The following is a 25,651-nucleotide window of genomic DNA, read 5'->3' as shown; positions in this document are numbered from 1 at the left end:
TTTATGGAACATTATTCACTGTGGCTACTGAGAACTAACAATGCACACATTATGCAGAATATTATCCACAACAGAAAGTGCTCCAACCAGGTCTCATCAAGCACACAGAAATAAAGTCCAGATGCCAGATACAAGGTGATCTAAATATAAACTCCATACACTGTGCACAGCCAGATGGTGCAATTTCAAGAAGCAAAGGCCCTTAGCCCAGCAAGCCCAGCAGCTGCTTCGCAAAGCCGGCTCAGAGCTTTGCAAAGGCAGATGTGAAGTTGCAGTGGGGAGTAGAGAGGAAGAGGGAGGAGGAAGCAGGAGGGCTGAGATGGAGAAGCGGGTGTGCTCTCATGGTGCGGGGGGAGGTAAGGGTGGTAGGGGCTGCTTCTGAGAAAAACCACCCAGGGTGGTTATCGGGGCTGCCTTGTCCTTTCTGGCCCCTCAGCATGTGAGAACAGGGGACAGCAGCCTATGCCTGCCTGTGCAGCGTGAGGCAAAGACCTGCTTCCCGGCCATCTCAGAGTCCTTGAACCACCACTCACGAAAAGCCACAAGCAAAGGAGAGGCAGGACACAAGGAGATCTCACAGAGCTGTCTGTCTGCTTCCGCCAGTTGAGCAGTTGAGTAACTGCCTACATTATCTCCCTATGGCTAAGCCAACACTGGCCAGAACCCAAAAAACCAACAAAAGAGCTTTTCTTGGCTGATCTTAATGCCAGGGAAAAATTTAGTCTCAAAAATGTCATCAGCGATTGCAAACCTGCTCCTTTCACTGCCTCTTAACTTCGCACCTTTAACCTCTCTACAGTTTTGTATCTCCTTAGTTTTGTTTTCAGAGCATCCTGTCTGCTCACCTGAAATTCATACCTACTGTCTCACTACCCTTCCAGGCTCTGCTTTCTGCTTCTCTTCTTTCCCACGTGCAGTTTCACATGATTATCTCCTAATATTTTGATGTTTATCAACTTTAAGATGGTGCTAATAAACAATGATCCATTTGATAACAATCTCCAGAACATGCAGAAACTCATACAAACTTTTAACCAAACAAATCTGTAGTACTATTTGTCAGAAAGTATTACTACCCTATTTCAAATATTTACATGCATGCTTCTACTTTGGGTAATTTACATTATACCACTTAACTGGGATGGAGAAATCAGTTTGATTTGGAATGTCAAGATCTGAATTACTAGAGTCAGATATTTATTGCAGAGAACAAACTATAAACTACCTCATGAAATCGATGCAGTTCATTTGAGGTCACTGACTAACGAGTCCAAGAAGCCAGAGGTGGACCCAAACTGAATCCACATCCCCAAACATCAAAACTGAAAAAAACCAATAGAGCACTTTCATTTTCCATTTTCAGGAGTTACTATTCTGCCAGTTATTTTCAGGAATTTATATTCTCGCTTTATACTAGTTTCTGTCAGTAGGTTTCCTTCTCTTTATCTGTCAAGACAAATTCAACGCTTCATTTTTTCCATATTTAAAAGGTCTGGATCCAAACAGTAAATGGTAGGAGTTATTTCCTTTAGGACTTGGCTGTCATTAGGTGGCTGATTAGGGCTGCAGTAGCCTGTTCAGTAACAGGTTACTTACGCAACACCGTCATTCCTCTGCGTAGCAACCCCAAGGGTGGGGTCCAAAACAGCAACTGCACCAGTCACACTTTACAACTAAATGTGGAGGAGAAAAAAAGAAAAAGAGAGGCAGGAATGGGAAGCGCAAAGGGAAATTTCACTTTTCTTCATGAGAAATATAACTTTCTAGAAAAGAAGGCAACAAACAACATGGAAGAATGAATCAAAAGCAGCTAGACTATTTCTTACTCAGAGTGGTAATTAGTGCTGAGATCACAATATGATAATAATTCTTTAGAGAAATAGTTCATGCAAAGAACATGTTAATCCCTGCAAAAGATCATGTAAATACCTTGCCATTCTTGCACTAATCTTCCCTTTCCACCGAACGTTGAAACAATCTTCACTTACACTAAAATTCTGTTAAAAATGTTCCTGGTTAAATAGCTGAGTATGTTGAATACTTACAGAGAAAGGTTCAGTATTAGTACCTTTGTGTCAAGATGTTAAATTGAAAAAAAAAAAAGTTAAGGCAAACATTAAAGATACTGTGACAATTTTAGGAAGAAATTTAACTATTAATTTAATTTACTAAGTTTGTGCTGGTTAACAATAGGCATAATTACAAGATAAAATACATTATTTTGAAGATTTATATGTAAACATTCTGTGAAAGAATCAATGAAACCAGTACTTCAAAAATTAGTCTATGAAAAACCCCCAGATAAAAAACCCCCCAAAACTACCCAAAACTATTTGGCCATGTATCGCTCCACTGTTCAACAAAAAATTGTTCCAGTTAATGATTTTCCCACCCTCTACAATTTCAAAGTCTTTCTCTACCTCGCCAGAAACTGATTATATATCACAGAAAGAATAAGCTTAGCTGGGGATGTTGACCACTTATATTCATATAGAACTTAACATTTTTAATTTTTTGAAGTATTTAATGCAGAGGGGAGAAGCACACCTCCTGAGCGGTGGGGATGCACTCAGCCAGCCCATAGAGTGCAATGCCACACCAGGAACATCCGTGCTTCCTTCAGAGAAGCTGCTGCTGTGCCGCACAACGTAAAGCCTTTGGTCTAGGGCCTGGAAGGAGCAGAGCTCTATCAGCTGTCCTCATCCATCCAGCAACTGCTCTTCTAAGTGTTTGGTTTGGCCTGGCCAGGCCCAAGCAGCTTGCAGCTCTGAATTGGTGCAAAAAGCTCAGAAAGGCAGTGTGAGCATTTCTGCTGGTCCAGCTCACACTGTACAGGCAGCTCCAGTGTGCGAGCTTTCTCCTCGTGCTTTCACAGACAACTGGTACTGCTCTTCATTTATCCTTCACCTCTCACCCCAACACACCAGTCTCTCACACAGGAGTCTTCTCAGGTAACTATGTTGCTTCACACTGTAAGTAAATGCTTATTTAGTATTAACTACTCATTTAGTAAATACACTAAATGAAGAGTTGAGATACATCATTCATGCTGTGAAACAGATTGATAACCACACCAGCAGGAATGCACTATTCTCTGATGTGTTATTACAGTCTCTAGAGCTCAACTTGGCAGACTGTTGTTCCTTACCACTCATACGTAAGGTCATGTGTTTCTTTAACATTCACCTAATTTGAGACAAAATGTTCACCTTACTGATAGACTGTATACTGATTACTATTGGCAAAGGCAGTTTGCTAAACATTCTGTGGTCTTAAAGACATTTAATTAATTCACTGGTAGAAAAAAAGAGTGATAAAAAATAAACACCTCAACTATGAAAAACTGCTAAGAGAAGTCTAGGATCAACCTTGATTGCCAGCAGGGTGGCAGAACACGGATTATTGTCCCCCACTGTGGTCACTGCCAGCTCCAAGCCAGCTCTTGGAAGAGCTCAACATTGATAAATACTTTGAGAGTTAGCATCAATAAATGCCATCCCATTCTAGTTTTAAACTCTCATGACTATAAGAGAACATTTCATAACCCAACACTTCCAGATACATTTCACCTCAAAACTGCCTGTCAGTCCTGAATAACTTGCATTTGTCAAGGATTTCAGAAGTGAAAAGCACCAAATGAGACAGTATTCTAAAAGGGTCCTAACGTCTAAGAGGATTAAACAAACCACAAACAAAAAACCCCAACTCTCCCTCTACTTCACATTAACTTTCACTGGGAAAACTTGAGCACAGCAAACAGAAGAGAGCTAGAGGCACAGAGAAGAATGCAGGATGAAGGGATCTGGTTTTCCAGCATCAGGCCTGATTTCCTCCTGATGAAAGTGATCACATAACCCCGGCCTCATTGGGACTCAAAGTAATAAAAAGAAAACACTTAATTGCTCAAAAGGTAAGGAATTTTCTACATGTGACCAAAAGGCTTCCTACTGCAAGCATCTCTAATGGTGCATCAGGCGTTGGTTTGGTGACTACAGCAAGAGTGAAGGTCCATTTGAACAAAAATATGAAAAATAATCCTCTTATAAAAACCTCAGATTTTTAATTGGAGACAAAAATCTGATATTTATTTTACTTCTGTGATGTGGCTGGGAGCAATAGTATTCAGATAGGAATGGCTACTTTTGTTTTGCTAGTTTTAATTAAATTCAATCTCTAAAATGGCATTTCATTAAATAACTGTCCTTTTTCTGATCTTCCTCCCCACTCTGTTTTGATTAATCAGATATGGAAACAACTTCAGTGACCCAGACAATGGGTCACGCAGTTTTCAGTAAGTAAACTCTGGATGAAACTCTTACGCAGTCTGTACAACATCCTGAACAAGATTAAGACCCGAACTTTTCCAGCTTTACTTGGAGGCACAAGCATGAAGAACAATTTGAAAGATGGGTACCAAAAAGGGTAGAACAGAAACCTATTTTACAGAGACCCTTTCATGATCTGCAAATATTTTGTCAGCAGCTAAGTAGCTTAAGAAAAGAAACAAAACACCCACTTCAGCCAGTACTTTCTCTTCATGTCATAAAATTAGCCATCTCTTTAATTTAGTTTAAATTTCCTTTATCTAACTAATATGCAAATTCTTTAGTACAGCATTACTTTTTCCTTTTTCCATCTCAAGTAACTCTTCAGCAATTTAGATATAAAAAGGTAGAAATTGAATAATAAATCTAAATAACAACCAAGCAAGGACTTCCCTTGATTTAGAATTGACTTATCCATCTGTTATGTCTTTACACATAAGGTACACTCCTTCAGAGTGAATAATTAAGAAGAAAGCCTAACAAAAATAGTGTGTAAATCCCTTTGTAATACCGATCAGTTTATAGCCCGCTTACTTATCAAAATCCTTAAAGCGAAAAAAAAAGGACAAAAAAGAAAATTGAAAACCAAACCAACACACAAAAAAACCAAAATTAAAAAAACCAACCAACCAAAAAACTCCACCAAAACTCCAGGTGCCCAGACTTGATAATATCAGTGTTCTGAATAACACCTTTAGTGAGAGTGAGTGCACTTTCTAGTTGTCATGCAGATGGCAATCTCAAAAATGAAATCAGAATCATAAAGATTTCCAAAATAATAGATAAATTAAAAAGAGATATTCAGTTCTAGAATTCTTTTTAAAATTGCTTCATTTAGGAAAATTAAACAATTCAGAAAGTATCTGTAAGGACGCCTTTATATTTGCCATCAATATTGCTTTTTTTGGTTGTACAATAAACCGCTATTAATCACGCTGCCAGAACACTGCTTCAGAATAAAGCAGAGAACATTTTATTCAAAACTTTCACTAACAAAATGAGATTAATGTATCTTGACTAAGCATCCTTTTCTCAAAAGTATTAATAGTGATCAGAGTCCTTAATGTGTTTTTCTTCTCCACCATGCTCGGAAGATCCAGATCTGTTAAGTCTCTGACAGAGAAACCTCTGATAAATGTCTACTATTCTATCATAAAAAAGGTGGGAAAACTACACAGTTTCAAGCTTTGAGAGAGAAACTTGAGAATACCCGTGATTTGCAATACTCAGTACTATCTGCTTTTCTGAAAAATAACCCAAAGCAAACCGAAGCACCACTTATAAAGAAATAATGTAAACGAATACTAACAATGCATGCAACTTCTGTGATAATGTATTCAAATCACAGATAGTAACATCTACAGAATTCATTTATTGATGCCTAGCAACCTATATGGGAAATAAGGTATAGGGAAAAATATCTAAATTCTGTGGAAATATCTAATAGAAAAACAGTACCTAGCAGGTAGCAGAAATACAGGCCTAACCCTTCACTCATCTATTAAAAGGAAGACACCCCCTTTGCTTTGTTGGAAGTTTGTGCACAAAACCAGACAGATTTCGATGCTACTGTTTTTTCAAAATGTTATTTAGAAACTTCTAAGAAGCTAACTAAGGAAAATAATGGTGTCTGTAGTTTTTATGGAATCACACAGCTTTCCTTCATTGTGTGTAATTTTGCAACATAATTTTAACTGACCAGTAGACCTCAAAACCCAGCCCACATCAGCTCCACTCAGCAGTGCCTCACAAGACAGGGTGGGACTGGTCACAGAAAGTGACCTCTGCCACCAACACTGTGACCCCGGCTCGGCGTAGCACATGTGGAACTGCCGACTGCAACATCCGGAGGGGAACCTTTGCAGCCCTCAGACTTTCATTTCAAAGGGACAAACAGGAAGGCAGGGACCAGACAACAGCTGCCATTCACTGAAGAGTCTCCCATTAATGATGGGGCTATGCTAAAAGAGAAGTGCTTTTTAATTTTGAGGATAATTACAGTTATTAGCTTTTGATCTGTATAATTTTCACTTCATTTTCACTCTCCCTTTTCTCAAAAAGTAACCTTTGCAGGTCTGTTCTCAAAGGTATATTTATCAAGTTCACATTCCCCAATGACATGTATATCCGAGACCTTCCAGGTACTGGAAAATCCTACCCTTTTTTTGCTATTAATAAGGCTGTTTCCAAATATCAAATATAAAACTGATGGAAGAATGCAGGAGGAAACACAACCATTCTACATCAAGATCTTTTTGAAGAGGACACCACAAAGTATTATTATTACATCTGCATGAGTCGTTGCTTCAGACACGAAGCTTCTTTCCTTTTCAGCATAAATCCATTTTTAAAGCATTGTGCAGGTAAGTACGCACACAAGTATGAAAAGCATACGAGTTTGGAATAGTTTCTTCTTCACAGACCATGGCTGGTTTGTATAAACCCTTCAATATATAAAACACCAATGTACTTGATTCAGTTCTGGAACAGGCAACAAAAATCTAGTCTGAAACCCCAATCTTTAAATACACTGTTCTGTGGAAAATAAGACTATTTAGGCATACTACAAACCAGCTGAGAAAAAAACGCTGATCACTTTTATATGTATCAAGTACCTCGATGATCCTCTATCCATACTATGTTTAAGAAATTCAAACCCTCTCCTTTTCCTTTCAGCTTTTATGTCTTGATTCATTTATACTCATTAGTGCCAGTTTTCTATTTTTCAGCAGAAAACTCCCCCCTAAGTAATTTCATTCAGCTTGCAAGCAGAAAAAACAACACCCTCAGCCTCGGGATTGTTCTATACAAGCCAACTTCAAGTATATTATTTATTTTAAGGGGCTAATTAATAAGGAAAAATAGCTCTTGCTACTGAGATTTCTAAAAGGGAATTTATGAGACGTAAAGTTTGTTACAGAGCAGCTGGACTGCATTTAGAACTATTGTGTATGTTCACTGATTTCCATCATACATTTATAAAACTGACACATTTATTAAGCAAAACTGTTTATAAAGGCATGATGCCTGCAGTTCTTTGCTCTAGCAGATCTACGTTTATCCCAGAAAAACGTTTTTCATTACTTTACTCAGATATCTCTGCAACAGCAGTCAAATTTCTATCTGTTTTGAAAACCTTTGTTTTTAAGCTTTATCAAGACTTGCAACTACTGTTCCTTAATTCAGGATGGCCTAGGATATCTTGCTAAATTACTTCCAAACTAAACCTTTAAAAATTATATGACTAAACCCAGAAGAAGCTAAGGACGCAGGCACAAAGTTACAACTTATCTTACTGAATTTTATTATAAACATTCTTACTTATTTCTGTTCTGTGTTAACGAAATATAGTAATACATGCAGCCTGGCCAAATATATCCCACGCTAACAGCTTTCCATTTTGGAACTTTTTGGCTTATGCCCGAATTTTCAATCTTAGCACTGCAGTAACTGTGTATTTGTGTGTTCTTCCACACATAAGCCCCTGGTACTTTACCTAGTTAATGCAAAAATCTGTCACGGTCTGTGCTAATGTGTTTCTCTGAGGTTTTTAAAGCAAAAAGCATGCATGAATATCAAAGCACACGCTGCAAATGATTGTTTCTAATCTTAGACATGTATCAATTATTCACTAGCTTGTTCTTCTTGCGCTTTATCGTATAGACTTCACCATGGCAACACTATTCTTCCCTTCCTAGCCTTAATCAGTGAATCTGTAAACTAATATTAGACCTAGCTGTTGCATTACTTAATATTGTACTTATTACACCATGAACATAGACATGTCTCTCTTATTACATCATGCTACACAGCTTCCAAGATATCAATAAATTTTCATTGGCTTAGCAATATTGGAAGAGTAACTTTCCAAGAACCAGCTAGTTCCTCTCTTACTGCCAAATATAAATATGTAGCTTTGAATTGCCACTAGCAAAATTTAGAATGGATTTTAAAGTCTGGATGCAATACCTCTTCTATGGTCCTTTTACAAACTGGGAAATGGTCTGGAAATGGTTCCAAAACCCATGCATTTTAAGATCACTCTTCAGTTTTAGACCTATTTTACTTGTTTACAGCAAGTACTTTAATTTAAAACTGCTGTTATATCTAACAGTCTTCTTGGTACGATACAATTTCAAAGTTTTCTTTCCCATTCTTCATGTTTTCCAGCATTATTAAACGTGTATATATATATACACATATAAATACACCTTTTTCTAGCTCATTTGGGCCCAGCTATTTTGTCCCTTTCAGTAGTCTTTTTCTTTCTCATTTCTCTGTGTCTAATTAGCTTTTTCTTCGCCCCTTTTCAACACTCTTGATCCTGTTAATTCTCGCCTTCTTTTAGCTGTTCCATCACACAATCATGCTTCCTTTCCCCTCCAGACCATGAAAATTTTTTATGTAGCTCATTAATCCAGAAGAGACGTCTTTAAGGCTTTAATGCTGCAAAGTTTCTCCCCTCACCTTCTGTAAAGCAGAACAGCCAACATTTCTTGTTTCCCCACTCTTGGCTTTTCACAAAGGTGCTCAACTTGTGATACTTCTGCGGGGGTCTCTAGGGAGCACTGATTAAAATTATGCTTTTGAGCATCTCATTATCATCCTGGCAGCAATTTCTAAAGTTTTTATAATATTTAAAAATCTTAAGGTGTCTCTAATATGTAACAATCTAACTACAGTATCACCAGCACAGAAACTGTGGTACACACACAAAGAGCTCATATCCCTTCCCAGTAAGTCTTTAATATTGTTCCCATACTATCCATGGTTAAAATTATGAACTGTGTGATATTTCCCTTAAACATTCATTATCTTCACCACAGTTAAAAGGAAGTTGCTTCATGACTTCAGACTTCAGACTGTCTGGCAAAGGTAGCTGTTCGTTGGCTGATGCTGGATACTGTCAAGACTGCTCCACTCTTCTTGTTTGGGAACTGTGGGCTTACACTCTTCTTGTTACCTTTGACTTGCTGGCACCCTCCCTTTAGTTTCAGCTGAGATGGAGTTAATTATCTTCTTAGTAGCTGGTACAGCGCTGTGATTTGGATTCAGTACAGCAATGTTGATAGTGCTGTGATGTTTTGGTTGTTGCTAAGTAGTGCTCGCCCTAAGTCAAGAACTTCTCAGTTTCCCATACTCTGCCAGTGAGCAGGTGCACAAAAAGCTGGGAGGGAGCATGACCGGGACAGCTGACCCAAACTGACTAATGAGATATTCCATACCACAGTGTCATGACAAGTACATAAACTGGGGGAGTTGGATGTGGGGGGAAGACTCAAAATACCACTGAAAAATGCATGTAGTTAGGTTTTTTAAAATACTTTTTCCTATGCATCAGAGACAAGGGTTACCACACCTCCATATTTTGAGCCAGCCCCAGTGATGCACACATCCACAATACAGTTAATCATAATGCTCCATGTATGAATATAAACCACTACATTGCACATCTTTCAGACAGCAGAAGCTGCTCCACCAGCAACAGAGGGCCCTGGGATTACGCTTACAGTTCAGCTCAGCTTATGCACACTGTAAACTTCTCTTCAGCTTCCTTACTCCTGCTCAAACACTGTGTCACTAATTTTTAGTGATCTCCTCAGAGTTTGCCAAGGAACTGCACAATCCTGACCACACACAAGGCAAAACTTTCGCTCTTGACTCAATCTCCTCATTCATACACTAGATAGCATGTGCACCAAGTGACATTATGAGCCATTTCTTACCATGCAATTTGCACTATTTAGAAATGTGGATTACAAGCCTAGCAATGAAGCGCAGCACTCTCAGATCACAACACAATTTGCTGTGACTACAAGACTTTGAAGAGGTGGTCTCACAGACAGCCATGCTCACTCGGCAAACAGGTTGCACAAACCTAAGACAATACGGCTTCAGAACCTGAACATGGAATCGTTTAGACTCCTGTTCTAACTTTGATCCAAAAGGAGAAATGCACAAGCCTACCTACACAAATTAAACTTCCTAATTCAATTATAATGGTAAAGTAACTGTAAATAAGCAGGATTTTTTAATAAAAGCCTAACCACAGGAAATGACAATACTAAAGAATTTCTACTGGAAGTACTGAAAACTATCAGCATCCTCAAATGAGACCTTATTGTTAAGCTTAGCATGAAACTTAAGAGTTTGTTAAAAAAATACGGAAAATACTTCTTTAGAGAAGGAAACGTTTATTTCAAGTAACAGCAACTAAACTAAACTGCTGTTTGAAAACCTTGCCTTGAACGAACTCGGCTATTTTGACATTGTTATCTAAAAAATGCTATGTTTGTTATCTTTCACTCTGACCACCAACTAAGTCTCAATAATGTCTAAGTAGTAAAACTTCTGTGATGAATATCAAACAAGACTATGCTGGAAAGGGTTACTTTCCTATTTAATCTAGTTTTCCATCTGACCAGCAGCAAAATCCGCAGGGCTTTCTGAATCATATGTAGCCTGATGATGAAGACTTACTATTGGGATTTTTTGGTTTAAACTGTAGACCAATATTCCACAGCTGATATTCAGAAGTGTAAGGTCATATAAGGCAAGCTAGAGTGGATTTATCTTCAATCTTAAAAAAAAAAAAAAAGATTAACAACACACCCACCACAATCTGCACTATACACACTAATTAAAACTTAATTGAGTTTTCAGATCTTTTAGAAAAGAAAAGGCCAGACAGTTACTGGATGCAGTACATTCTGGTTATGACTGATAGGATTAAGTGGAAATTAAATCAAAATAAAATAGTTCAAACTTAATTTAAAATAGCAACACTGTATATTCAAAGATAGATATGACTACACTCCAAATCTTAAGATGATTTTGATCTAAAAGATTACTTGTCATGATAACTGGACCCAGCCCAAATTGCTATTGAAGTTTGATGCACTCAGTGATGTTTAGCAGGATTGCTCCTTCCAGCAGCAGCAAGGATACAGACAAATTTAAGAGAGTTACAGTACAGCAGCCCACACCTTAAAAGTTCATTAAATGATGCTCCTTGCCTCATTAAGAGCATCAAATGCCATAAAATTCCTGACCTTAGTACTTTTCCTCAAAGGAAAGTCCTCTGAGGACGTATGTCAGAAACTATTAGGATATTGTAGCTCTGGGATACTGTAACTGTTTTATGCCTCTTATATGGCATTAGGGTCTTGATTTAGTTTCACACAGAAAAGTGTCCAGTGCTGCTTGAGATGCTGCAGGTGTCAGCTGAGGAGGATACAGATCTCACATGGGTGAAGTTAGTTACCCTTTCATGGTCTTGCTTGGGACAAACAAAACCAAGAGACAGACCCTTAAATCTCTTCCCTGCCCCCCAAATACTGAAGAAATTTGAATATTCTTTGGGAAACAACAATGGCTTTAAAGCATTTAAGCTGGTAAATAAACAGGCAGAGAGACAGAGAAAAAAAAAAGGAATTTTAACACCTCAGTCTTAGCGCATTTAGCTCTATCTTGTGTAAAAACTAAGAAGACTTCCTACAGAATTGCATTACACAGTATTATGCCCTAGCTGGTCACCAGAATGCCTAGCTTCTGAGTTTAACTGACATCCCTACATATAAAAGAATAAAAATAAGTATTTACACAGAGATGTCAGAGCATTTTCAGTGATGAAATGGAGATCACAACCCAGTAACATTAACTACAGAAAGTCCCCAAATCTACTTTTAACTTCCATGGATTTATGCACAGCTAGGGGAGATGAGGAATGACAAATGAACTGCAATGACTTTTGCCCTCTTTGACAGTTATGTAAACTAAGCTGGTCAGTTTATTGAAAGTAGGCAAACTGGAAACATTAAATGACTCAAGTTATGCCAGGACGGAAAACACGGACTGAAATAGATTGATTTATCAGTCATGCCCACAGTGCTTTTTTCGGTTCGTGCACTATCTACATACAACTTACTGTATGAGAAGAGTTCATTAAATACATCAGAGATAACGGGTTAAATATCAGATTGGGCAAAAAAATCAATTAGTTCCAATGACTGGTTATTAACACAATGCACGCGGGCACAACGCACAGACTGTTACAATACGATCACGACGGTTTTTCACTTTGTGGATCTTCTTGCAGTGGCATCACTGACAAGTCATAGTTGATTTAGCAAAAATTTTAAGCCATCAGAATTTCTGCTAGCAAAGAAGCACCTGTGGTGCTGAGGAATGCCAGGGCATGCTCACTCTTCAATCCTTCATGAAAAACAACAATCGAACAAAAGAAAAAAAATGCATTATTGATCTACATGAAAAATCCCAGTAATGATGAGCCAAATATTATTGTATAGAGAGCAAATGTATTTTGGCAAAAGATTCCAGCAAGAACTCTTGACAGGCCAACACAGATTCAGTCCAGCTGCTTGTTTTAGCACGCAAAAAGGATGTTCTTTCTGCAGCTACCACACTGTTGGAAGAACATCCTTTGGTTCGCTGCTCCTTTGTCCTTAGGGCAGCCCACCTGTGTTCAGTGATGTGCTTCTGCTTTGATCAAGAGCAGGTCTAGAGACTGGAAACCCACCAGGAGTGCCGACAACTTTGATGGTATTGCCAGTCACTTCCACCTACTGTTGTCATACTGGATCTTTGATGTTTATGAGCAGCTCCTACTTCAACAGTCATCACAGGAGTCACTAAGGAGTGACCAAACAGCATCATTAACCTTTTTTTAATCCTGACAAATGCAAGAGCACTTGACTTACAAAGTAAAACTGGATCCCTCACAAATGCATCTGTGAAGCATATCTAAGAATACTTCAAAAGGGCATATGCTGGAATTAATTAAATAAATGAATACTTTCTCTGCTAGGCTGTATAGAGCGAGCTTCAAACACAAGATCTTTGTCTGCTACTGGAAAAAAATATGTATGTGTGCAGGCAAGAATGTGTAAAAAAGTCACAGACTGGTGAGGAGGACTGTAAATCGCTCAAATGACCTTGAAGCTGGAATAGCCCTTGATAAAACTGTGTGAACTGCAGGCCAGTGATTCTCTAGCATTGGACCAAAACTTAACAGCGCCTGCATCTTGGCTTGTGTGCCTTTGCTTGGGTATTGCTGGGGGATCCCCCAGTTAGTGATGTAATGGAAATAAACTTACTCTTTGTGTTCTAGCTGCAAATTTGTGGTTATTGCACTGCCTGCCAGTGTCAGCTCACACAGTGTGGTACCTTGCCCAGAGACACAGCAGGAAGAAACTTTAAGAGGTCATGGTGGTGATTCCTCAGAGACAGAGGTCTAAAATGAAGCTGATATTTGTTCTAGCTGGGCTGTAGCTCCAGCTCTAGTATCTGCTTTGTACTATGGACTGATGTTTGGTGTCTGGAATTATGAAGATGGAGCACAACTCTGCACTCCTCTTAATTCAGTCATTACTTCCCATGGGCATGTGACACAGGTTACTGAGACTTTTTTTGCTAAATGAAGGCTTATAAGAAAACATTGAAATATGCTTCAAAAACAGCAATGTGGGTTTGTAACTCCTCTCTGTCAATAGCATCCTGCAGTGCGGAAGCTCATAGAAAGAACACTTTGCCCACCCCTGCCTTCAAAAATTTAACTCTAAGCTTCATTAATCACAGAGTTCCCACTGAAAGGAACACAGGAGCTATCAAAATAGCTCATACAAGTGCTACTTCTAATCCAGCACACTGTCTGTTCATTAGCCTGTAGCAGATGGTTTGACAGAAGGTGCAAGAAATTCGTCAGCAGACAATTCTGGATTGGGAAAGTGTCTCTTTAGTTGCTCCACCTCGTTTACTTACATTTTGAAGTGCAAGGATTTACAGAAGAAACGACTTCAAGAACACTGAAGTAATTTATATATTGTATGCATATATTGCATTTAAGCATGTAATCTTTTGTTGTAGAAATAATGGCATCTTCTCACTGCTCGGATATTTTTATCAGTTAATTACATAAACTAATGATACACCATCTAAAAAGAAGTTCTTGAATACTTGAAATTTTTTTACTTTATTACACAGACTTAAGTCTTTCATCAGAAAGGGTAGACAGAACGCACAATTCCCATTCCTCATAAAGGCTAGTATTCCGCATATAGTTCTAAGTGCAAAAAGTTGAAAAGTGCCAATATTCTCAATCTTGCTTTATATGGAAGATTTTCCAAAGCCTATTTAGCATTGCTGCCAATCTCCAACTTCAATTTCTACTCTCTTTCTTGACTAAACAGAGATCTCCATGTCTTTGCTCACAACTGGTTGGGTCAGGGAAAAAATAGCAGGGCCTGACTTATCTATCAAGCCATCAACACAGAGGAATATTTACTCTGATGTCCAAATGATGTATATGTATTTTATTTTATTCCCTTTGTCAACAAAGTAGAGCCTAATATATGTCAACACTGAATTTCACACAACACAAACTTATTCAGAATCTTCTGTAATTTCCACTAAGCAAAGTAACCTGCCATCCTCAAGCATACTGATATTAACTTTCACCCAGCACAGTATCACAGCACTCTACCGACAGGTTTAACTATTGCCTTTTGCACTCTTTTTCAAACACTTTTTATTATGAGAACAAAATGCTAATCTACAGTTTTAACCTACTCTACTATACTACTGTAATAATAACACAAACTGTATACAAAGAACTACGTGCCACAGCAACACTCAAATATGGCTTACATGGCATACTAAGGATGTATTTATTCTTCCCCACCTCCCAAGGGGGAAAAGAAACAATGAACCACCTATGTGATTTCTGCAAATACTTGAAAACAACAGACAACCAGCTCGGCCATTTCCTCTTTTCCCTCACTTTTTAATAGTAGCAGAAATTACAAGAGTAGTAATAAGATTACAGAATGCTTCAGACATCATTTGAATACTGCTCCTTCTCAGGTGGATTCACTGGCCTAAGGACCACCAGACTTTTATCAGTCACAAATTGTTCTTGAGTCCTGGAGGCAGCATCATGGATCCTCCCAAGAGATGGGGAACATAATCAGATTGTTCAAAGAATGGAAACTCATTTGTGAATAGTGGGACTGTAGATCCTGTTACTATATACCTCAAAGCTAGGTATTAGCATGTGAATTACTAGACCATAATTATTAAGGGAAGAAAGACTCCATAGCAATACTTACAAGGGAGAAGAAAGAAAGTAGTGATAGGAAAAGGATAGCATAGAAATCACTCTAAAGACAATGAAAAATAGCCAGCTACAGCAACCTTTGCTTTCCACAGTGTTTCTCTCTACTGATAACTATGCACAAACTAAGGAAATTTTAGTCTCATCCATTTTTTATAATAAATGCATTAAACCCCCCCTCCCACTCTTTAAATATGCTTATAAATTTAAATTGTAAATTCACTCAAGAAGTTCAGTGGAAAGCTAGCAAAAGTCAATCATGTCATCATATTAAATACCTGTATTTACAAAGAACTTTGTGCACTGTGCAATCTGTCAGAGATAAGAGTATGTTCTTCAGTGTTCCTTTTGGCATCTTATTTGTGTAAAATGCATTAGCATTTGCAGCTGAAACCCAATGCAGAATTCAGATGAAAACATTCTTGCTTCCCCACCCCCCCTAAAACAGAGAGAAAGTAAGAAGAAAAGAAGCCCCCAGACCACAGCTTTTGGGCTCTGAAGTTGTATTTAATTAAAATACAAAAATAGGAAAGTTAAGCAATGTAAGGCTGCGCACAACAAGAATTAACGCTGGTTTGTTGCTAGTTGACACTATTAAAAAAAGCTCAAAACCAAATCTAACCCATAGCTATGCCCCTGTGGGAAATATGCCTTCCTCTGCACCTTATTTCCAGCCCAGCAATCTTCAGCCACTTCCTTGGGTGAAGAATAACCACAAAGTCTTCTCCAATGACTAATAAACAATTTAGAACAACTTGTTCTAAACAACATCACTAAGAATTTGGTATTTCCATAAGCCTATATACAGCTCTAGCTCCCTAAAAATCTTTAATCAGAGAACAAAAGGCAGGACAAGAAGCCATCCTGAGCACCAAATCCCAACTCTTTATACTGTTCACCAATCCACTTGGCCTTGGATCTGGATTCATGCCCTATACAACAGAGCTGCTCCAGGCTGAGCACAGCTTAGCAACATGTCCAGGTCCAGACCTGCGGACATAGCGTGCAGAGGACTGACTTCTGCTGGAGGCAGACCCATTCCTTTCCATTTCCCAAGCCTTACCAGCACTGCACCTTCTGACTCACTCGCTCCTTCCTCCTCCTTGTTACACCTCAGAAGCTGCTCCAGTTGGATCATACCTTCCCTGATGGTAACTGACCTTCTCTCCACCTTTCAGAAACATTCATTCTGACCCAAGACAACACTCAGGGCTAAATATACAGGCAGCTGTTCTCTCATCCTTTTATGATAGCACAATAGCAGCATTTTCCAACAAGATACAGTATGTGCACAAAGAATGAAAACAAATTGTGTATTTTTACCTTCTGAGATGACATTAGCAAGCATTTTAGGAACTGCAAGAGCAATAAAATAATCATTTTTGTTCTGAAGGGCACCTGCCTGAATTCCAACGAGACTACTGTAAATGGCCATAGAAGTTTTGCTTGCCATGTCTAGACTGGGGAAGAAATACCACTGCAGCATTAGTAAGCCTACTTATGGTGACAGAAAGTCCTCGTTGCTTAAGCCTTCCAGTATTGTTCCTAAACAGGGAAAATCAGCCATACAAAATTCTCACATGGTTCTGACACTGCCTGCCCAGACTTACAAAGTATTTTACTTTATCTTTTTATGAGACAAACTTTGAGAAGTGAAGATTCAGGCCTAGATGATTTACAGCTAGCAAATTAGTTACAACTAACAAATCATGCAATGAAATCTAAGAAGCTATTCAAAAAGTCAGCTTGACATGAATGTAAGAATAATGCAGATCCTTTTGAAGAATGTATTCAAATGAGTATATTCAGAGGGGTATTCTGTACTTTGACTGGGACACCAATGATTTTCAAAAGGCTTTACCTGCCCTCATTTCTTTTCCCATAAATGGTAATTTCTTCCCCGTCATTCTTTATTATGCTCCGCATTCATCCCATCTCTATCCAATCTCACCCTTCCAATGCCTTACTATCAATCTATCAAGTTTCCTTAAATTAAAAACAACATTCATTTTTGCAACCTTTCCTTTTCTTTTTATCTCCCTCTTTGGGATTTGACTTCTCATCTCCTGTTTTTACAGTAAGACAACTCCTGAGAATGTACAGCATGTCAATACCAATAGCACACTTCAAGGTCCTGCAAGGTTTAACTGTGATTGATCATTATTGACAGAAAACAGTTTTCTATTCTTCTTCCTGCACTTAAAGAAGCAAAATATTGATTTTAACTTGTTATGGGACAACTTCCTATTTGCATGGTATGGATTAATTTCAAGATGACTTCTGTAATATGACTTCCAGAACAAGATTGCTAAATGACACTGCAACAGACCAGAACTGAAATAACACATCATAAAAACCACTCCTGCTCAAACTGAGTCAAACATGGGGTTGGAGTATGTGACTCCACAAGTATTTCTAGTAGGGGAAGCAGGAGCCTTATATTTACAGTATATGTTAAAGCTACTCTTCTTTACAGGTGACCCAATCCTACATGTGACTTGTACAAACTCTTACAGACATTCAGGATAGTAAGGATATCAAGTAAAGGACATTAAGTAAAACAAATACTCATCAAAATGTCTTGCCTGAATGAATTGTAGCTATTACTGCTTACAAAATATCCATGAAATCTTAGAATTTACAGGGGAAAAAAATGCGGGTCTGACATTTATTAAAAATAAGCCAGTATTTTTAGAAGTGTCCTATTGACACTAGGCATTACAAGAAATATTATCTGGTTTCAGCATGTTTTAAACTTTTCATGCACAAATAATTTCTTTTTGGGGATATATCTCTTTAAGGAGAGCATCAGAATCCCAAGTGCTGCAGAATAATTAAAATACAGATTTCAGGTCTGCTTTGCTAAAGCTAAGAAGCTTATGCGATCACAAGGTCTTTGAACATCTCTCTCTTCCCCTTCCAATAGTTTTGAACCACTTGACAGATATTACTGTTTTTTGACAGGATAGCAACCCCTAAGGTAGTTAAATTGCTACATGCTTTACAGAAACAGATGGCCAAGTAAAGAACAAGCTTCTGACAAACAGCTCCAATAGACGCCCTGAATGAGATGAAGGCTGGAGTATGGATTCACATCATATTACACATTAGCAGAGTCCACACAGAGAGAAACCTTACCATGCCTTCAACATAATAAAAACATTGATCATAACCACCAGAAGAACCGTAAGACACAAATTCATAAGAAAATGAGCTTTACTAACTCCAGACTTCACAGGAGGGAATGCTTGCTGTTAACGGTGATCACGTTTAATCAGGAGACAGAAGAAATAGGCAAATATAATTTGAAAGTTGCAAATCATTTTATTTTTAATTTTCAATCTTCTAATAGAGGTCATCTAATGAAACTACTACTAGCCAAAATAACCCCTCTCTCAGAACAACTATTGCTACAAATATCCCTAACAAGCAATGCATACAACTTTGTATGTATATAAGATGAAGAACTTTAAGATACTGAAAATATTAATTTAATAATAGACAAGTTGAAAGTGCATCTATAGACTAACCAGATCCATTCAGTAATTTCTGGACAAATTTTAAGTGTACAGCTTTCCTTCCAACTAATTTCAAAGCTCATCATGCTGTGGGGAAAAAGAAAAAAAAAGTGAGACTGATGAATTCAGTAAAGTCTGTTAAAACTACCTTTTAAACAGCAATGTATGGAATCACCAACTCTGGAGAAGTCTATGCAGCTATAGTACAATTAAAAACAATTATGTTACTTGTTGTCTGTCATTTCCCCCTCAGTGCCAACACTAACTACAGCATCATTTGTGGTATTTCATCACACACACAGAGGTTAAAGTCATGCTCTTGCCTAGCAACACTAAGCTTGTCAGTCACAACAAGTAAGCCTGTTTCTACCATAGAAGAAATTTAGCTTGTTTTCTGAAAGCACCAGTTTGTATCTTCCTTATGATAAGTACACAAGTATGCAGTACTTTTTCCAAAGAACAATAGCATCTATTCAAAATATTTTTGCTTTTGCATGGAATTAGATTTTTAGTAAAGACATCTGAAAGAGAATGTTAAGGATGTGGTAGCTGTTTTCATCAAGTTAAAAAAAACAAACCCAAACGTCACTGCATTGTTTTTATACAGCTTGTCAGGTACACATAAAATGATCACAGTGAAAATCCTGCAGGGAACGAATAGAGGTGTTCTGTTTCCAAATAAAGCCTTCCACATATCCAGATAAAGATTCTTTTTCAGTGATCTATTGTGCAAAGAGCCTATCTTTGAAAACTTATTTCTCTCTAAATAAGAACACACCTATTATTTAACTTAGAAGACAGCAATATCCTATAGCACTGCTGAATGTCTTCCACTCCCTTACATATGGGGCATCCTGAGAAGTTCCAATCCTACTCCAGCGAGGTGCTCCAGTTTGGAATCCCATGCCAAATTTATATGCTCTGTCACGGCCTGGTATGAAAGTTTTGCAATTGCTGCTCCAAGACAAACCACACATTATGATGAAAAGAATAAAATAAATCCACATCCTAACAATCACTCATTTACAATGACGACTGACACTTGTATTTGAACTCCTTTCAAAGCACTCTAATTACCTGTGCTCTTACGTAACTGAAAGAAAACAAAAAGCTCTACCATGAAGCATGGGCTAATATTTTATAGACATTAGTAATACTATCTGTAATATCACATTTTGTTACAGCTCATTTAAAAATATGGTAAGAGGTTTATGAGAATCTTTTTTTCTGAAGTACAAATTTCCAAGAATTAAGTCCTAAGTATGACAGTAAACACCTACTACATTTTTAACCCCCCTTTTAGACATTTGCCTAAAGCATTTAAGGACATTTCTTGGTTGACATGGATAATACAACAAAAAGTCAATGAACGCTATGATTTTTACCAATGCTATTTTGGGAAATAAACTTCAATTACAAGGTACAGGAATCTAGGTTTTAAATTTAGTTCTCACCTCCTGTGACTGTAGTCACCAGAAATTCTCCCATCGTTTATTCAGCCTGACACTGCCACCTATAGCAGTCTCGTGCTTGCAGCAGTGATGCCAGCACTGATGAGAACAATGTGTGGTCGTGTTGCAAACACAAAGCATTTTGTGAAAAACAGGTTTGGATCATGCATTAATACAGACATTAGTGACCGACCACTTAACCTGGTGGAGTTGTCATGGGATTAACACAGCAGCCTACTGACTTCTAGTCTGGGAAAGATAACCCTCGAGCAGGAGCAACAGCACTCCTTTCAGGGCCAGTTTGGTGTATACATGCAAATAATGGATTTCTTCATGGAAGAGAGAGATGTAAAGCCATCCACCACACACAGAAGCTGAGGCAACACCGATTTGGAACAGCACTATCTGCAATTTAAATCAAAGTTCCAACATGTAAGTCCTCAAACATAGTATGGAGCCTGTCAGGAGCTCGCGGTAGGAACTGCGGAATTTCACCATTTCAAAACCCTCCATGGGGCTGCATCTGAAATCTATAAGTTCAGAAAAGTCAGAAAAAATTCCTAATCAATAAATGAAATTTGTACTTAGACTCGCAGGTATTCACTGACTAATACTGACTGGTGCCATTACACCGCACAATGGTAAGTTCATAAATGAACTTACATACAGAGCATAACTTATTCTTACCAGAAGCCATCAACATCAAGAATCTAACAGTATTCAGAAGCAATTGCTTAGAATAAATGAGAGATGATAAGCATCCTACATTCAAGATGATATCATACGGGAATTAAGCATTATTCAGGAACAGACTGCACTATAACAATGGTTTTTTACCCCCACTTTTAAGTCAAGCCCATAGCTCAGGAGACTCAAGTAAGTATGTATCAGGGTAATTTCAGGCTTTTTTGTAGATGCTGTTTATATGTAAAATACTTGAACACTCACTAGGACAGCTGTTGGAACACAAGTTCCAACAAGTTTTCCAAGTCCAAAATAAAAGACCTAATTAGCAAGTACAGGCACAGTCTCTATGCCAATTCCACAAGAGAAGCTGAGAGATATGCACCCCAGACCTTCCTACAAACTGGTGATAATGTGATTCTCTGAGAAACAGTTTCTGTTCCAGACCTTGTCCCAACACAAATAGAAAAAGCAATCTGCAACTGGGCAGGTTTCACACCAAGATGAGTGTTGTCACTACTACAGTTCAAACAATAAACTTTGTGGGCAGAAGAACCTCTTTTTCCCAAATGTCACATTAGCCCCAATCATTGAATCTGGTGGAAAATACTAAGTGAATTTGGCCTGAGTCTGGAAACAGTTTGGCAACAAGCAAGTGAATAAAACACCAGCATAAACTATCTGCCCTTCAAATTAGCCACAGATCTAGACTGCTTACTTATATCAGCAACAAGTATGTCCAAAATTATCATAATTATGCATAATAACATCTGAAGAGGCTATTAAACATTATTCAGGTTTTAAGCCAATTCCAAACTACAAAGCATCAGATTCACCTTGAGCACGGGATGCAAATTACCTCACATTTGTTCTCACAATTCCCTCTGAAGCATGTTTTATTAGTCATTGTCACAGACCCCAGGTTTAATTTAGCACAGCCGTTCCAACATTCAGTCCTCCGGGCCATAAAACTGAAAGCATATGAGCTGCATTATGAAATTCGGTCCTGTAACAATAAAGTTAAAGCTACTGATGGCCTTTCTGTACGCATTACAATAAGCAAACCCTTTGTGAGTCTAGCAAGAGCATTCACAATTTTATGCTGTTGACCAAATTCAAACCGAAATTTATTATATGAATCACTGCTATCCCGATGATCACCTCTTCCAAGACTTTAATCTTAACAGTCCAAGATAAACTGTTTTTCCAACTATGCAAATCACCCTCAAATACTGTCAAAGAAAATACGACCTTTATACCACCAAAGAAAGTTTTATTTTGTGGAAGTATAACATGTCATTTATTTATTTATTTAACCATAATTACATGCTAGCAGGAGATTAATACAGGCTGGGAAAAACAGACTAAGCAGTCCACTTTTGAAATGGAAAATACCATTTTAAAAGACCTAAAATATTAGTGGTGATAAAATTTAAAATCTTGAATACATAATCTAGAATTTAGTAAGCTTGCAGAAGAGATTTATAAATGTACAGAGTATCTAAGACTCACACAGTCATTACAGAACTAAATAAAATAATATAAAACAACACCACAGAAAAACCAACCCACAGATTTGATTTCTTCCTGAGTGGAAGCTCACTACAATTAATACAAGCAATTGAGTGGACCTGTCAGGTGTTCTCGTCATTATAGAAAGGCAGCTGCTATCTGGAAATGTGAGTTAAATTATTTATCAAATGATTCTAAATATCATCAAATTCAGTGCAGACAGTCATTCAAACGGCTTCTAATAAATTATTTGATATGGCTCTAATGGAAAGCATAAGTTATTCAGAAGTATTTGCTTAAGCAGCATCATACTCATGTTTTGAAATTCTATCCAGACAGGTCCAGAAGTGACATGCTATAAGTCACATTACAAATATACTCCCCTGCTTTTGAGGTATTATCAGCAACACCCAAGAATTTACACAAATTAAGAAACAAATAATTTTGACAGCCTTATGCCATGGTGGAGAACAAGCATATTTTTATTCTGCACAGCCCAGAAGCTTTTTTTAGTTTTTCTGCTGGACAAAAAAAAAAGGTGCCCACATCATTTACCACATCAAGAGCATCATAAATATCAACCAACTCCAGAGCATTAAACAACGCCTATATAGTACAAAGGCAACTTCTCAGTAATGACAGGTTGTACTGTATTGTTCAAGGCACATCCCTTCCTGAGGAAAATTATTTCAAGACTAAAGCCAAAAAGCTTTCCTTCTATTAAAATGAGTAGACTCTCTGTCATTCTAAGAGACTATATATGACACTGTTGATGCTGAGAGGACTCTAGAAAAATTGGGAGCAAACTGTCTCAAATTCGGGTTAAGGAACACAAGACCAATGGACAGAGATGGGTAAATTATTTGAGACATTTATTTAAGGGAAACACCAACAGTTTTCCTCAGGTGCTTATGCATTTCAGATTAATATGCTAATCTGCTATTAACCACATTTAAATGAATAGGAAATGTTAAGTAAATGTTTGGGATTAATACATTTCCAATTTAAAATAATAAAATCTAGCTATTATACTTAAAATGACATCATGAAATGATCAGTTCTTTGGTTCAAAACACTAGCATGGTTTCTGCTAGTTTCTAGAACTACAGATGTACATGACTATGGTCACCCATGCATGCACAGTAACAGGATAAGAAAAACATAAACAAATCGCAACACAGGAAATTAACAATAGATTAACAAACAAAAAATTCACCCCAAAGGTGGTCAGACACTGGCACCACCACAATCACAGAGACTGTGCAACCTCCATTCCTGGAAATACTCAAAACTCACGTGGACAAAGTCTGAGCAACATTACCCAACTGGACTTGCTTTGAGTGTGGAGGCAGAACTAGGTAACATCCAGAGGTCCTTTGCAATTTAAAATACTCTACAGTTCAGTCATTTTTTTTCCCTAAAGTTCCTTTCCTTATTGGAGGTATACTTTTCCATTTTCATTTACACTTCATTTTACATAAGTATCCAAATTATTTGCAGTGGTTTCAAAATAAAAATCAGAACTCTGTTTTGCAAGCAATCATGACAAGATCATTGATACAAATGATGTAATATTACACATTTGGCACAATAAGACCCATTTATTTTATGGTCGTTCCGTCACCGGAGGCTGCTAAGATACAGTAGCTAAAACAAAAGCAAAAGATTCATTTACAAAGCAATAAACAGCTCTGATCCTCGCAAGCTGTTATCACTCCTTCAGCCTGCATCACCCACATGTTGCAGGCGTTTGGAGAGGAGTGAAAGGACAGAAAACGAAGGAAACGACACATCAAAGAGCTCGAGTGACCCTATAGGAAGTACTGCATGAATCAGGTGTACACATAAATCAGACCTCGCGTCTCACACCGAAGACACACTGCAGAGGACAACGCCATGAGTACCTTTGTTCACATGCTTCAGGGGTGACCTTAATGAAGACGTAGTAAAAGCATCCTGTGTGCACCTGTGGATATTAACCGGCCCACAGTTGCCTATATCCCTGAAACATTTTTTTCCTCTCTAAAAAAAAGGCTTAAAAAAAAAACCACCACGAGGCCTCCAGAACCAGTTTCTTTCCCACTCCTTAAATAAGAACCGTGCTATTTTTAAGACGCATTGTGATGGGAAGCACATCTAAAAACAAGTTTGCTGGCGCTCGGCGGCCCAGTGTCGCTCCACATGCCCGTCCCCGGCAGGGCAGCCGGCCCGGTCCTCGGTCCCCGGGGCCGCCTCGGGCGGGGAGGGGGCCGGGGCTGCAGGTGGGGAGGCGGCTTTGTCTGCGATCGGGCGCTAAGCGACGGCGGCGTCAAGGCGGGCGGCCGCCGGCTGGCGACCGGGCTCCGAGGAGGAGGCGGAGGGGAAGGGGGAGGCCCCCCCCGTCACCGGCATCCCCGAAACTTTTCTCCGAGCCACCGCGAGGGAAGAGACGCCGCCGCCGCGAGCCCCCGGAGCGGAGCCGGGGACCGCCCGGTGTCCCCGCCTCTCTCTCTCCTCGTCCGCCGGGCGCGGCCGAGCGCCGCCTCCCCGCTCCGGCCGCCCGCCATCCGCCGGGACGCGCCGGGACGCGCTCCGCCGCCCGCTGCCCTCCCCGCGCCGCCGCCCGCCCGCTCACTCACCCGCGCCCGGCGAGCGCAGTCACCGGCGCCTCCTGCCCTCGCTCCCTCCCTCCTGTCAAGTTGAGCCCAGCCTCCCTCCGCCCGACCTCCCTCCGCCCGGCCCCTCCTTCGCCACCGGGAGCCGCCGCCACCGGCCAGGCCCTCCCCCAGCGGAGCCGGGCACCGCCCCGCTCTCACCTGATCCTGCCGCCGCCGCCGCCGCGGGGGGAGCGGGGCAAGATGGGGACAGCGGAGGCGGCTCCGGGCAGTCCCAGCCAGCGGCGAGATCGCGCCGCCCCGCCCGGAGCTCCCTGGGCTCCTCCCCGCCGGGACGCCCCGAGAGGCGAGGGGGGCGGTGGGCCGTGCCGGGCTGTGCCGTGCCGGGAGCGGGCAGGCATGGCGGGCGGGGCCGCCTTCTGCCCCTCGTGGAGAC

At 39.3% G+C, this 25,651-nt stretch overlaps 1 protein-coding gene across 1 annotated transcript in view; it reads right to left on the bottom strand.

Moving 5' to 3' along the window:
• Window positions 1-25,433, bottom strand: part of FRY (FRY microtubule binding protein) — a 227,796-nt gene extending 202,363 nt beyond the window's left edge. Inside the window, exon 1 of the mRNA XM_048295017.1 lies at window positions 25,417-25,433. The gene's annotated coding sequence lies outside the window, so the exon portion shown is untranslated. The remainder of the gene's footprint in view (window positions 1-25,416) is intronic.
• Between the last annotated feature and the right edge of the window lie 218 nt (window positions 25,434-25,651).

This window comes from Corvus hawaiiensis, chromosome 2, assembly GCF_020740725.1.
Source record: "Corvus hawaiiensis isolate bCorHaw1 chromosome 2, bCorHaw1.pri.cur, whole genome shotgun sequence".
NCBI classification, from domain to species: Eukaryota; Metazoa; Chordata; class Aves; order Passeriformes; family Corvidae; genus Corvus; species Corvus hawaiiensis.
Note: the sequence above shows the minus strand (reverse complement) of the source record. Positions and strands in the feature narration are given on the sequence as shown.